A 15,983-nucleotide genomic window follows, 5' to 3' on the forward strand; every position below is an offset into this window, starting at 1 on the left:
TAGCTAGTATTTCGTGTTCACAAATTTAAGACTAGAAAATACACATCAAGTTTTTGGCGCCGCTGCCGGGACTTGAATTAAGTAATTGTTAGTTTTGTGATTCGATCCTCCCTTGCATTCAATTGTGAGGAATTAATTGTTTTTCATAGTTAGATTTTATTTTTTGTTTCAGTTTTATTTTGTTAGTTTCTGGTGCGGTTAACGTTTCTGTGGTGTTGGTGCAGGTGCTTTGTATTGATGAACACAAGAACCTTTGTAGACCTTGCTTAGTCCTCAATCTAATCCAGGGAAAGCCAGACGACGCTTAATCAGATCACACAACACGGAGCCTTCAAACACCGAAACCGCGACCACCCACGTAGATTTGGATAAATATTACTCAAAGGAAGTTCAACGTCCGGGTGCACTTAAGTCCTAATTCTCCGAAGTAGTAGTTTGTTCAAAACTGGTGATAGTTCAGGGGAAGAAGATAATCGATACAAGACTGATCCCAGGATTTAACCGAGATTCCTAGAGAAAATCCTCAACCAACTCACCAGTCAGAGCCAGAGAATGGGTGATAGAGAGCCGGAAACCCTAATAACCGTCCTTACGGTGACCGTAGGAGAAATATCCCTACTAATAGGGCACTCCTATTCGCCTTCCAACCACCGAGTAAACTTTTCTCTTAAGGAAGTCATTTGAAAAGTGTGGAGGAGGAGAAGTTCGATGGGGTGACGAAATAATGATCCATATGGGCATTTGGAAAGTTCGAGAAGATTTGTAGTTTTTACTCACTATGGCGCGAACCAAGATGACAATGTGAAGCTTGAGCTTTTTTTCACTCCTTATGTGGAGGGCTAAAGCATGGTTAAAGGAGCAGCCAGATGATCTGTACTACAACTTGGGATGCTTCGTGTTGGGTTTATTGATGAGTTCTATCTATCAACTCAGAGACAGTTATGAATAAGATCCGATCATTCACTCAAGATCCGGGGAAGATGTAGTAGATGCCTGGAAACGTTATAAGGAGATGACCAGAATTGCCCAGGAACATTCTGAACACGGAAGCAGTGGTTGAGATCTTCTACGATGGTTGCTAAAGAGAACTAAGGGAATTAGCCGGGGCATTTGGAGGTAGTTTTGATAATGTGTCACCCCGGCTGAAGGATACAAAATCTTGGATGATATGGCCAAGGAATTCTCTGATCGCGATGAGGTTGTAAGCAAGAGAACGATGGAAAGACTGTAGCGAAGTTGGAGAGTATGAAGAGTCAAGCTTGGTTGCTGAAGTCAAAGCCCTAACAAAGCAGATGAACGAGAGGTTTGACAACCAAGATGTGGAGATTCAAGCATTGAAAGGGATGTTAATTGATTGCTGATGGATGTGACTACTGTGGGGACATGCATTATTCAGAAGATTGTCCGATAAGCAGCTCAGGAAGTTAACTATGTCCAGAATCAGCAAGGGAACTTCAGTCAGGGTACCGGTTATCAAAATCGGTCATCAGGTACTTCTTATCCTTCGTCTAATTTTAATGCTAACAATTCTGGTTTTAGTGGAAGCAGGTAGCAGGTTCAACAGTCCAAAATGCGAATTCGGAATTGAGAGCATCATGAGGATTTGTAGCGCTCAGAAAGCTACCAGTGAGAAGATGGCCTCTCAATGGGATGCTATGACTACTAGGTTGGATGGATTGGCAAATAAGCTTGAGCAAAGTTCGAAGAGTACTCAAGCAACGTTTCAGGATATCGAGGCTAAGCTTGAAAGGCTAGGAACATCAAATAGGCAGCCCGGTACATTACCGAGCAATACCCAGCAGAATCCTAAGCCTCAGCAAAATAGCCAAGGATCAGGAGCCAAGTATAGCCACCCGAACGCTCGAAACGACAAGTCAACGCAATCACAACAAGAGCAGGTAACATTTACAATTCTGCAAACCATGGCTAATGATGTACTCCTCTTGTGCAGGTTGATGCCGATGGAACCGTTGATGATGAGGTTGAGATAGAACCGGAACCCGCCGTGAAGACACCGGCCGTTCCCTCCAAGATGCTGAGAAGACTCCTGTTGAGAAACCACCAGTTAAACCGTATCAACCAAAGATACCTTTTCCTCAACGATTGAGGAAAGCGAAGATAAAGGAAAATTTTAAAAAGTTTGTTGATTTAATTCAAATGTTAACATAACTGTTCCTTTAGTTGATCTTCTTGCAGGTATGCCGAATTACGCAAAGTTTCTCAAAGATCTTGTTTCGGACAGGAAGAAGTTAGAAGAGGCACAGACAACTGTACTGAGTGCCGAGGTGTCAGCATCATCAAGAATGAGATTCCTCCTAAGCTAGAAGACCCAGGGAGTTTTCTTATCTCTTGTGCTTTTGGTGCTGTCTTGTATAAGGCATTAGCCGATTTAGGGGCTAGCATAAATCTAATGCCTTATTCTGTGTACAAAAGATTGTCTTTAGGTGATTTGACCCCTACCCGCATGAGCATTAGGCTCGCGGATCGTTCATTCCAATATCCCATGGGGATAGCGGAAAATTTGCAAATTAGGGTAGGTCATATGATATTCCCGGTAGATTTTGTTGTTCTAGAAATGGAGGCGGATATTAATGTCCCTCTAATTCTTGGCCGACCGTTCCTCATGACCGCGGATGCTATCATCCGTGTTAAAGCTAAGGATTTCCTTAGGGTTGGCGATGACCGGGTTGTTTTTAATATTGATAGGGCTCTTAAGCATCCTTACTCATGCGATGAATCTTGTTTCAAGATCGATGTAGTCGAGAAGGAAGATGTTTTGGAAAAGGAGCTCATGGATTTTCTGGATATGGAGGGAGATGAAGCATTTCTAGCTTGTAGTGAAGAAGAACAAGAAATGGTTGGTGAAATGGTGCAGGAGATCATGGCGTCAAGTGTTGATGAAACGCCACCGGAAGATGACACTTTTGAAGAGATCACCGGTAATGATAGAAGACGAGTGCTAACTTCGGTGGAGAATCCTCCTACCGATTTGAAACTCAAACCACTTCCGGACCATCTAGAGTATGCTTATCTCGAAGGTACGTCTTTCTTGCCCGTTGTCATTTCCTCCTCACTTTTGGAGGATGAAAAGTCTAGACTTATGACCGTCCTGAAGGCCCATAAAAAGGCTTTTGCATGGAAAATTTCCGATATCCCGGGTATAAGTCCAGAATTTTGTAAGCACACCATAAATTTTATTGATGATTTTAAACTGGTTGTGCAAAGGCAACGTAGATTGAACCCGAACATGAAAGATGTGTAAAAAAAGAGATAATTAAATTACTTGATGCGGGAATCATATTCCCCATTTCGGATAGTTCATGGGTAAGTCCGGTGCATTGTGTGCCGAAAAAGGGTGGGATGACCGTAGTTTTGAATGAAAAGAACGAATTGATTCTACTAGAACTGTCACGGGGTGGAGGGTATGCATTGATTATCGGAAATTGAATGATGCACCCGCAAAGATCACTTTCCTTTACCCTTTATTGATCAAATGCTCGAACGGTTAGCCGGAAACGAGTATTTTTTTGCTTTTGGATGGTTCTCCGGGTACTTCCAAATACCCATTGACCCCAAGGACCAGAAAGACTACCTTTACTTGTCCCTATGGCACTTATGCTTATAGGAGGATGCCATTTGGTCTTTGCAATGCTCCGGAACTTTTCAAAGATGTATGATTGCCATTTTTCAAGACATGATCGAAACCTCCATGGAAGTTTTCATGGATGATTTTTCTGTTTTTGGTAGTTCGTTTGAGAGTTGTCTAGAAAGTCTTGACAAAATGCTTGAAAGATGTGAAAAGGCACATTTGGTACTAAATTGGGAGAAATGCCATTTTATGGTAAAGGAAGGGATTGTGTTGGGACACAAAGTTTCTAAAGCAGGTCTAGAGGTTGATAAAGCAAAAATTGATGTTATCGCTAAGTTACCTCCACCTACTAATGTCAAGTCAATTAGAAGCTTTTTGGTCATGCCGGATTTTATCGTAGGTTCATAAAAGATTTCTCAAAAATCACCCGGCCAATGACCAAGTTGTTGGAAAAGATGTCCCTTTTGTGTTTGATGATGATTGTCTTAACGCATTTAACTTGTTAAAGAAAGAGTTGATTAATGCACCAATTATGATTTCACCCGATTGGTCATTACCTTTTGAGTTAATGTGTGATGCTAGTGATTTTGCCTTAGGGGCCGTTTTAGGCCAAAGGGAGGATAAACATTTCCGTCCCATTTCTTATGCTAGCAAGACTTTGAATCCGGCCCAACAAAATTACACCGTGACCGAGAAAGAATTGTTGCCGTTGTGTATGCTTTTGACAAATTTCGTCCCTACTTGGTTTTGAATAAGACCATTGTTTACACCGACCATTCCGCATTGAGGTACTTGTTTTCCAAACAAGATGCCAAACCCCGTCTCATTCGTTGGTTTTGCTTTTGCAAGAATTCGACATTGAGATCAAGGATAAAAAGGGGGCGGAAAATGTGGCGGCTGACCATTTGAGTAGGCTCGAAAACCCTCGCCTTGAGGAGTTGCAAGAGCATGAGATTAATGATTATTTTCCTGATGAGGATTTGATGCAGGTGCAAGGAGAAGAAGAACCATGGTTTGCAGACATTGCTAATTATCTTTGTGCTAACATTCTTCCCGAAGAAATGACATCTCAACAAAAGAAGAAATTCTTTTCTGAGATTAAGCATTATTTTTGGGAGGAACCGTATTGTTTAGAATGTGTGCAGATGGGATGATCAGGAGATGTGTTGCCGGTGCTGAAACCCGTGTGATTTTGGATGCATGCCACCATGGTCCTACCGGTGGTCATTACGGGCCATCTGTGACGGGTAAGAAGGTATATGATGCAGGGTTCTATTGGCCCACCATTTTCAGGGAAGCAAAAACGCTGGTGGAAGTTTGCGATGCATGTCAACGTCAAGGTAATATCACTAAGAAAGACGAAATGCCTCAACAAATGATACAGGTATGTGAGGTTTTTGATGTATGGGGGATTGACTTTATGGGTCCTTTTCCTCCGTCACATAAGTTTCTTTATATTTTGGTAGCCGTTGATTATGTGTCCAAGTGGGCCGAAGCTAAAGCCCTACCGACTAATGATGCTAAAGTTGTAATTGAATTCTTGAAAAAGTTGTTTAGCCGTTTTGGTGTACCAAAGGCCTTAATTAGTGATCGCGGGTCCCATTTCGCGAATCACCAGCTTGCTAAGGTTTTAAAGAGGTATGGGGTCACCCATAGGTTCTCCACCTCTTATCACCCTCAAACAAGCGGCCAAGTGGAAAACACGAATAGGGCTTTGAAAAGGATCCTTGAAAAGACCGTGCAAGATAACCCAAAATTTGGGCCAAGAGGCTTGATGATGCCTTGTGGGCGTTTCGAACCGCCTACAAGACTCCAATTGGTACTACCCCTTATAAGCTTCTTTATGAAAAACTTGTCATCTCCCAATTGAGATTGAACACAAAGCCTATTGGGCTTTGCAAAATTGTAATATGGATCTAATCTTGGCTGGTGAGAAAAGGTTTTTGCAGTTGCACGAGTTGGATGAAATGAGGTTGCAAGCTTATGACAACTCCATGTTATACAAGGAGCGTACAAAAGCTTGGCATGATAAGAAGATCAGAGGAAGGAATTTAAAGCCGGTGACAAGGTACTTTTGTTTCAATCAAAGTACAAAATCAAAGCACCGAAGCTCAAGTCGAGATGGATTGGACCGTATGTGGTGAAAAGAAGTTATTCGTCTGGATATGTGGAGTTGTATGGCAATGATGAGAGCTTCATTGTAAATGGACAACGCTTGAAGCATTATCATGAAGAAGATGAAGAAAATGCGGAGGTGTTCGAAATTGGCTTTTATGCCATCAACAAGTGAAAGTAAAAGGTGATCGAGTCAAGCTAAGGACTCGTTAATAAAATTAAGCGCTTCTCGGGAGGCAACCCGAGTTTGTTTCATTTTATGTTTCATTTTTATCTTGTCATTTTCTTTTCCTAAAATCAAAAAATCCATAAAAATGTAAAAGTTTTAAAAAAAGCCAAAAAGATTTTGTTTATTTCCTTAGTTTAAATCATTTTTCAGTTTTTAATGTTTTCTGTATCAAGAATTGCAGGTCCGTAGCTCATCGTAGGCGTCGAGGTAAGTCAGGTGCAAAAGGTAAGTAGAAGTGCCGTTAGTAAGCTGTCACTTCAAGTCCTGTCGTCCATCAAGTGTCACAAGTTCGTTAGATTTTGACTTTGCTGGACGCGTGTAACGCCCGTTACCCCTCTAACGGCCGTTAGAGGGGGATTTTGTTTTCCTGCTGTAACGGCCAGTTAGGGCCCTAACGCCCGTTAGCCTTCTTTTGTTTTGTAACGCCCGTTACTCCTATAACGGTCGTTAGTCTTTACGCTGTTTTGTAACGCCCGTTAGGCCAGTAACGGCCGTTACACGCGAAAAGTCTGGATAGATAAGGTCGATTATTGTCAGGAAAATCTCAAAAATCCAATCTCAAACACATCCACACACACACGACAGCTGAAAAAAAAAGGAGGGGGGGGGGGAGGGGTTCATTTGCTTCAATCTTTTTGTTTCTTCCTTTTTCTCACATTAATCTCCAAATTCCTTGTTCAATCATCAAATTCTTCAGGTATAACTCTTCAATCTTTTCTTTTAATTTTCGTTTTATATTTATTTATTACTCTTGAAGATACTCATTGTTCTTGGAGATATTGTGTATGTGGAGTTAAAGTTTAGTGGGTATGGTTATTTTATCAAAGATATATCTAGTAGCCATAGTCACTGATTTGGTGATTTAGATTATTGTTGAGGTTATTGTTTATCTTCCCCATTATTTAGTTTAAGTGTGGGGGGAAGATTAAAGTTTGTGTAACTAAGAATCATAGATAATGTTTGTTACTAGTCGCTTAAATTGATCTTGTCGTAATTAGAGTTAAATTTTTCTTTAATTAGGAGATGAATTCTAATGTGATAATTTCTGTGATTATTTAACAAATATGAGTTTTGAGAATTGGAATGGATAATGATGGTGGAATTATTTGTATGAAAAATCACTTGAATTGATTTTGTCTGAATTAAGGTTTTGTTCTATCATTTAGAGAAAATTTTAATTAGATGATTTCTGTGATTTAATTCTTTGGTTTAAGTTTTTTTTTGTAGACTTGGAGTCATTACATTGTTTTGTAGCCTTATATATGTGTATGCTTGATTTTGTAGATGGCTACCAAGAGACAGCGTGACATGCAAAGGGCTGCCGCTTCAGCTGAAGCTTCCGCTTCAAGAGCTAGACAACCTGTAGCTCGAGCACCCGTCATCCGTACTCCCGAGGAGGTACCCGCAAAGTACCAACCTAAGATAACTCTAGATGCTGTGAGGCGTAAGCCTATTATTGCTAATCGCAGGTTAGATTTCGATAACCTGGGGGAGTTAGGGGTAAATGTTGAGGAGTTGAACGGATTGTTGACACCCCCTTGGAGGGCCTTGTTCTCCATTAACACCAACATCTGGAGACACTTGTGCAATGAATTCTTTAGTTCGTTTAGGTTGAATACGGACGAGGGAAGTTGTAAGAAAACAGTTATGACATTCCACCTAGGAGGTCAAATTCATTGTATGTCATACCAAGAGTTCGGGGTCCATTTAGGGTTTTATAGTGAGGATGATGTTCAGAGGGTGTCTTTTACAAAGGGGATTATTCAATGGCCCGCATCCATGACTGCAGCTAGGTTTTGGGAGGAGGAGAATTTGAGTGACCAAGAATTCCACTATAATGTCAAACAATCTGCTGTTCGAAACCCGGTTTACAAGCTACTTTTAAGAATGATAGCCGAGACCATCTCCAATAGGCATAGTAGTTCAAATAATGCTACTAGCACTGATTATTTTTCTTGTATTGCATGGTTCGGAAGGTCTCTTGCAATCTAGCTAGGGCTGTGGCTTTATATTTGTATGAAAAAGGGCATGGTAAAGCCAAGGGTCATGTAGCCGGTGGTTTCTTTGTTTGTCATTTGGCAAGGAGGATGGGTTTGGTCCAAACGGATCAATTTGGTCTTTTACCGGGTTTTCAAGCTTATTGTCGCAGTGGGGTACTTGATAGGGCGACAATGATTAGAATGGGTATGGTTAGCCAGAATGAGGACTCGGAGGATGAAGGAGACAATATGGACGCTGAGGATGATGAGGATGAGATGGATGAGGAGCCGGATGCCGGATGCTGGTGTTGGTGCTTCTGCACCAACTAGAGGTGCCACCTCTAGCTCACATTCTTTTGATTTTTCAGGTTTAGGGCAGCGTGTGGACGAGATCTTTCATGGGCTCACTGGGATTCACGAGCGATTGGACCGCCAGGATGATTGGTCGCGTTTTGTTGGTAGTCAGGTTAACCGAATGGCGTATCAGCAGGAGTACTTCCAACCTTACATGCAGAGTTGGATTGCTTCAGGGTCTCCCCCACAGGTGCCTTCTGTACCATCACAGGTACCTCCCCAGCAGTTCCCTCCTCAGCAGCCGTTTATGCCACCGTCGATTTATCCCATCAGCCAGAACGCTTTTGATCACTACTATCCCCAGTACGGTCAAGCAGCCCCATCGGATGCCGGTACCAGTAGTTCTCAACCGCCTCCCTACAGTGGTGATAGGTACTCTGGTAATGCCTTTGATTTCCATGGTATATTTGGTGGGCGACGTGATGGTGACGGCGATGGCGCTCCTTCAGCCTTTCCTCCGCCTGAGCTTTGAGCATGGATGGTTTTGCTTATTATCATTGATACATTTTTACATTTTCAGTTTCTCTTTAGATGTGTATTTAATTGTGTATATCCACCTTCCAGAGGTGATGAGCATATTTTCTTTCTCTTGCATTTTGGTTTGATTGCATAAAATTTTACATTGCAGGTTGTTTTCTCTTTACATATACATTAACGTTTTATTGTGTGTTCGTGGTGATAGCACGTTGATTATCATATGCATATGCTGGCAGTAAGTTCAGCGCTCATGTTTCTTGTTGGCATCATTCACGCATGGAACACCTTTCATACCCGGCAAGTTTTTCTTATTCCTTATTTTTTGCTTCTTAGTTTACCTTTCCTATTTCCTTTAGATTGGCTTAGTTATTGGACATTAAGGACAGTGTCCAACTTAAGTGTGGGGGGATGGTAAATAGGAAAAGTCGGGTATTTTAGGGAATTGTGAAACTTTTGCTTGCTTGTCCTTGTAGTTAATTGCTTTGGTCACCTAATTATACATATAATTGAGCAATGTAACTACACCCTTGGTAAAAATTTTAATGTGTGGAATGTATTTTGATTGATTAATGTGGCACTCCTTCTGGATTAATAACATTACTAGCATGCTTATAGCACCAAAACACCAAAATTGTGAGATATTATTGATTCATTGCTAGATATGATAGGTGTTACGGTTTTGGAACCTTTAACCTTGTAAATTTGTCCCTCTCTTAGGCTTTTGGATTTATCCGGAAGTAAGGGTCTCTTTTAGAGCTCTGAACTATGATGTGCAAGTTTGAGGTTGATTTTCCATTTCCGAGTTATTTCATTTGCTATGAGTGTGCCGGTGATTGCGTTGATTCTAGAACTTGTCCTTGTTGATCGTTCCGTTATCTTGCTAGATGAAAAAGAGGCAAATTTAGGATAAAACCTTGTTCTTTGTTCATTCACCTTTTGTTTCGTAAAAATTTGTTATGTGCATGTTTTGTAATGTGCTTAGTAGCTAACTACTCTGGTTAGTGAACCACCCGTTAAAAACCCGTATGTTGCACTCACTTTTAGTGCAAGAAACAATAGAAAACTTGTTGTCACTAGCCTGTTCTTTGTTATTAAATCTACCTAAAAATAAACCTTTCCTCGCCATACCGATAGTCAAAGCCCTGGTGGGTCATTTGGTTGCCTTTGCTAGATTGGATGGATGGTTTGGGTTTTGCCTTATTATGTCGGTCGAGATATTCTCATCTTATGGGGATAGTTTGATTTCGTCATGGTTTTTGGAAAAGTCTAGACTGTTAATCTTGGCATCTTTTGTAATGATTTGTCACTGTTTCTTAAATTTTGTAAGAGAATACCAATTAGTCAGAGTAAAAGTAGCTCACGAAAGAGAAAGAAAAATATATATATATATATAAACGAAAGAAGAAGCTTGAGCTGTCAGTTGGTATTTCTCCCTTTTGTCAAATCATTTTATGTAAGTTGGTACGTCGTTTAAAACCAATGAAGTGTTCTTAAATTGATATATTTGATTAGAGTGTTTGAGGTTGGCAAGTTTGTTGAAGTCAACACGGTTAGATTTGGTTGATAGGTTGTTTGATTGTCTTACACCACAATGGTGTCAGTTTTTGGATCATTCTATTGGGGTATGGTCAGGATAACTTCTTGGGATGTGGACCGTTGGCAACTAATGACATGGGTTTGTTTGGACTAGACTATATGTGAAAAATTTGTTAAATGTTGTGTTAGTTCTTTGTTTAACACTACTTGTTTCCAAAATTTCCATACCTTGTTCAAATACGTTGTTTAGCCTTAAAATGTTACAACCCTTAAAGTCCTCTTTTGATAGACGTTATAGGGCGCATGCACCTTGGCGACTTAGGAACGATCCTTGTACAAGCCTATGGTTAAAAGAATATGCATCACGACTTGGCATTGAGTGATTATTCAAATATTCAGCCCCAAATGAATGTTAGTTGGAGTAGGATAGGCGAGATATCACTTGTTTGTTACATTTGTGCCTAGTCGTGTTATTGAGGCTTGTATATCAGTCAAATATTGTCAAACGTTCCGGTTTTTTTATTTAAGATTAAAACTGCCTAACCATTTATTCACATTCTTGATTGTGGTTGAGCTTCTTTTTGATTACTGAAATGTGGTTCCATGATATGCCAAGGAATTTTATGATTTTTAGTTTGGATTTGCTTGAGGACAAGCAAAGCTTAAGTGTGGGGGGATTTGATGTGTCATATTTTATACCATTTCCCACGTGACTTTAGAACCAATTATTCGTCATTTTGATAGTTTTATATCCAACTTTCGATGCTTTGAAGGTGTGTTGAGTGTTTTCAGGTTGGAAATTGATTAGACGAATGAATTGGTCGATTTTGATGAGTTAAGGGAGAAACGGGAGAAAGATTCGGGTGAAATCGAGCGAAAGACGAAGAAAACGAAATCTGGAAGTTGTAACTGCCGTTAGCCCAGTAACGGCCGTTACATTGGTGGTTTGTGGTTTCTCCTGTAACTGGCAGTTAGAGAACTAACGGCCGTTAGAAATCAACTGAAGAGTAACGGCCGTTACCCCAGTAACCCCCGTTAGACCTCAAGTATAATACTAACGGCCGTTAGCCCACTAACGGCCGTTACACGCGTGTTTTGTACAAAGGATTAGTTAGGGTTCTGCACTTTTGGACGAATTGATAACACAATTTTGATAGTTTTTCTCATACTTAGGAATACTTTGGAGCAACCAAGTGATTAGGGTTTCGATTATTTTCAGCTTTTGATTGTAATCATCATTGCTACCGGATTATCATCATTCATTTGGTATAATATGATTTCCTCTCTATTTGTTTGTTCTTGCATTTCTAATATGAATAGCTAAATCTTTAGCACCCACTTGGGTAGTAAGCATGTCATAGGGTCGAATTGATGTTGCTTGCAAATGTTGAACAAGGTTTATATGTTTAATCGAAGATCCTCATTTATTTGGATTTAAATATTGTTTTCAACTTTTATATTAATTGATTGATAATTGTAATTAGAAGTTCGGGAGAAATCTATGTCATTGCCAATTGATTTATGAAATGGTTAATCGGTCTGTAATTAACCTGAAATCGTTGGAGTTCGGGAGAAATCAACGATGAAGATTAAAAACAATTAAATTCATTTCGAATGTGTAAACGTCTATGATAGAGGGATCTGATTAGGCGAATAAGCAGTTCGGGAGAAAGCTTTCAAAAGATTAAATCATAAAATCAACTCAGGAATTTAATGCTTAACTGTTTAGAGGAGAAATTAAGTGCGGGAGAAATAATTATCTATTTAGCAGTTAAAGTTTCAAGTATAACGGGAGTTCATCTTGTCTACTTTTTGAGTCGTTCAACAAATGCAAGTAGTATTTAGACCCGATGATTGGCATGTGAGCTGATCCAAGTAGGTGTTCATTTTTTAAGTCTGTGTTAAGATTCAACCGATCAAATACTCTTTGCGATTAATCCTACGGGATTACTGACTTTCTTCACTAACTTTGCAACGTGACAATTCGGTCACAAAACCCCCCTTTTAATCTGAATCACTTTACTGTGACAATTGCTTATTGAGTCCTTGTGTTCGACCTCGGTTTACCAAGTCAACTATATTGCATACGAACGGGTTCACTGCCCACAAGTGTGTAGTAGTCAGTAGCTAGGTATTTCGTGTTCATAAATTTAAGACTAGAAAATACACATCATACACTTCAAGCGATCTATGGATATCGCTCATATTGGAGATCGCCTATGCGGGGCGGTGTTTCCGGCAACTTGCAGCGAAATCCGGTGGATATCCCTCCTTTTTCGCACCACTCCGTTTAGCCTAAACATACTGGTTCACGTGTTTTGTTTTTTAAATTCACATAGTGATAATCAATGCATCCATTGTGAAAAGTGATCTATTATGAGCCTAAGGTTACCCTGAGTCTAAGGTTACTATGGCGTATGTGCGGATGTGCCTATCTAACATCTATCTATCAATGAAAAGATAAACGGGTTTCATAGAGTGTAAGCGTTTAAAGCAACCGTCGTATAGTCTTTGTCAAAAGGTGTTTAAACAGTCAACACGTTTTCCATATTCACGTGCCCCAATGATCAAAATACACAACGTGTGTCCAGCTCATTTATACTGCTATATAAAAATTATATCCCCATGTTGAAAAGTAAAGATTTTTAGGACATGCAAAATTACCATTTTACCCTTAATGAATTAATTTAAACAATCATTTCATTATCTTCTAAAAGATATCTACTATTCTTTTAAATCAAATAATTTTATATCAAACACCTACACACTTGATGCATCTGCCGTCACGAACAGTTGTTGTCGCCGTTACCATCCTTCGATGTCACCACATCACTGTCGCTGTCATCGCCGCCGCATTGCGCGAATACTATGCCTTTTCTTTTGAAATAATGACTTTTGTGTGTTGAAAAGATTAAAGGTGTTGTCACTTCCGGATCCGCACGGTACAGCGGAGTACGCTTTCTACACAATTAAGTTTTGTACCTAAATTTATGTCAAATATTTGAACTCAAAATTTAAAATATACAATTAAACATGTAGGAATAACAATAAAAATGTAAAAGAGTAATAAGATGTATAAAAACATATACAATAACTATATTAATGCTTTAAATGTTATATGAACGTAAGACGTAACGATAATGAAAGTTATTATATATTAAAAGCGTTATATATAAAAAGACGGATAAAAACAGTCAAAACCAAATGTTTAAAAGTAAAATCGTAATCATGTGAAAGTTATTTGATGAAAACATGAGAACCCAAAAATTTAGTGTCAAGAAAATAAAAACGAAAACTTTGATGTGGGACAAAAATTAAGAGATAGGAAGTTCAGAGGGTTAAAATGAGAAATTGGTAAAAATTACTATATGCTATAAGAAGTTGTACATTTCACGCATAAAACACTTGTACATTTATATAACTTTTTAGTATATTATAAATTACTAGCAAAACAAAATATGGGCTCTTTGGAATTATTGAATTTTTTTGTTAATAGCGAGTCGTTATACGACATCTGGGTTTGTTTTTTCTCTCTAATTATACATCAATTAATTGTACATTAACGATCATTGCTACTACTACCGCCGCCCCTACCAACCGTCACGGTCATCGCTGTCATCTGTCATAGCCACCACCGTTACCACAACGCTAGCGCATTGCGTAGCATACATGTAGTACATAAATAAGACTTTTATATAGTTAAACATATTCAAATTTAATTGTTTTATTGTTTTTCTTGCAACTTTAATACCTAAATTTTTTTGATAGTGCTATATAATAATTGACGAAAATTATATCAATAAAAAATACATTTAAAACATAATTCATTCATATATTTTATATCAAATATTACATAATACAACCAAAGATAATTACAGTCAAAGTTGAAAGACAAAAATATTCAAAAAGTCGAATTATGATATTTAAAATCGGACGAATGGAGACGTGGAGTACCTCATTATACTCCCACAATATTCAACTATAGTTAATCAAAATCAAACTAATAATATCTATACCCCCTTATAGAGAATATTGGATTTCTTAAAGTTCTAACACTTTTTTTCTTTCTAAAATACCCGTACTTAAACATTAAACCCTTATATACCCTAAGTTCCCCCTTTTCTCTAATCATTACACACTCTCATCGACCTTCTATCACCCTCCGTCGCCGCCCTCATTCTTTACCGTCTCCCTCCATCTCCACCATCGCCTCCCTTTTATGTTATTATAACCTTTAAGCCGTCGCAACGCGCGAACACTATGCTCGTCAACAAAATATATGACTACACTTGTCCCATTTTTACCTTATATAATATTCTCCATTTATCACATTTCATTTATCTTCTATCACTTTTTTTTTTCCATTTAAAGACAACCATCCATGTTTTAATCATTTTTATTCACCACTTCATTTTACATTTCTTTTACAAATGGTCTAACAAAACTTTGTAAATAAACAAATGCCCAAAATCTACTCCGTTATACATTATGAAAAGAGAATTTGCGTGAACAGTGAAGTTAGTTGGCTAACATTAACTCATCACTTTTGTTTGTTTTTCGTGTTTTTTAATCAACGTGGTGTGCACTTGTCATTTTGCCTTCTTTACATTTTAGTGCTTCGTATTTAAACCATATCTTTAGTTTCTTTTTATCATTAAAACTTAAGGGCTTTTTATTTGGAAAGTACCTCAACTTGTCACTTTTTACTTTATTGAGATACAAACAAAATTCCGTCCTATTGTGGGGAAAAAACCGGCTAAACCAACTATGTTGGGATTTGACCGGCTGAGACATGACATGTAGCAGGTAAACACTTACTTGGCAGCCATGTGTACATTAGCACTCCACCTAACCGGCTAACCCTATCTTTTTAATATATATATATATATATATATATATCAAAGCCACTAAAAAACCACAAACCCAGATTTCAAAATCAAAAGACATATTAATGGATTATCTATCATTTTCTCTTGCATTTTCCTTTTGGTTTTACAACGTTAATCTGAAAGAAACAAAAGACATGTTAGAAAAAAGAGCTTCGATCAGTTTATTTATTTATTATTTATTATTTTTTCTTTTTTCTAGATACTCACGAATTAAAGCACACACCTTGCTGATCGAAGGAGCCACACCCATTGATGATACCCCATGTATCAGAAAAGATGAAGAACAACACGGTGTTTGCTGCAGAAAAGATGAAGAACAACACGGCGGCCGGAAATGTAACCACCTCGCCGGAAAACTTATAATCCAGATTACTTCTTCGTTACTTCGAATTAGAAAACGAGATTAACACCAAAACGCTCAGAATCAAACCGCGAACAAACCATGACCAGAAATTAATCCGATTGAGACTAGTCGGAAAATTCTTAATCTCGCTGGAAAAATTAAACTTACGATAACTTTGTTGTTTCTTCGAGTTATGACTTAAAATTTGGATCAAAGTTCTCAGTTTCTCAATCCGTACAACCCTTAGCCAACAAAAATCGATTATGACATTCGCCGGAAACTCAACAGTTCACCGGAAAAGTTATGGAAGATTTTTGTTGATTTTCTTTCTTTTTCCTTTGGTTAACAGAGTACGATTTTGTACACTTTGGTTATGTCGAGATTATCTACGGTGTAGCAAGCCGCCGACATCACCATCACTACCATCATCTCCAACATCCGCTACCATCATCAAAACACTAGATTAAGTAGC

The 15,983-nt window shown here is 38.7% G+C and overlaps 1 pseudogene; it reads left to right on the forward strand.

Annotated features, from left to right (window-relative positions):
* LOC122604228 overlaps window positions 1-15,983 on the forward strand; it is an 81,595-nt pseudogene that overhangs the window by 8,509 nt on the left and 57,103 nt on the right.

Source organism: Erigeron canadensis, chromosome 6 (assembly GCF_010389155.1).
Source record: "Erigeron canadensis isolate Cc75 chromosome 6, C_canadensis_v1, whole genome shotgun sequence".
Taxonomy (NCBI): Eukaryota; Viridiplantae; Streptophyta; class Magnoliopsida; order Asterales; family Asteraceae; genus Erigeron; species Erigeron canadensis.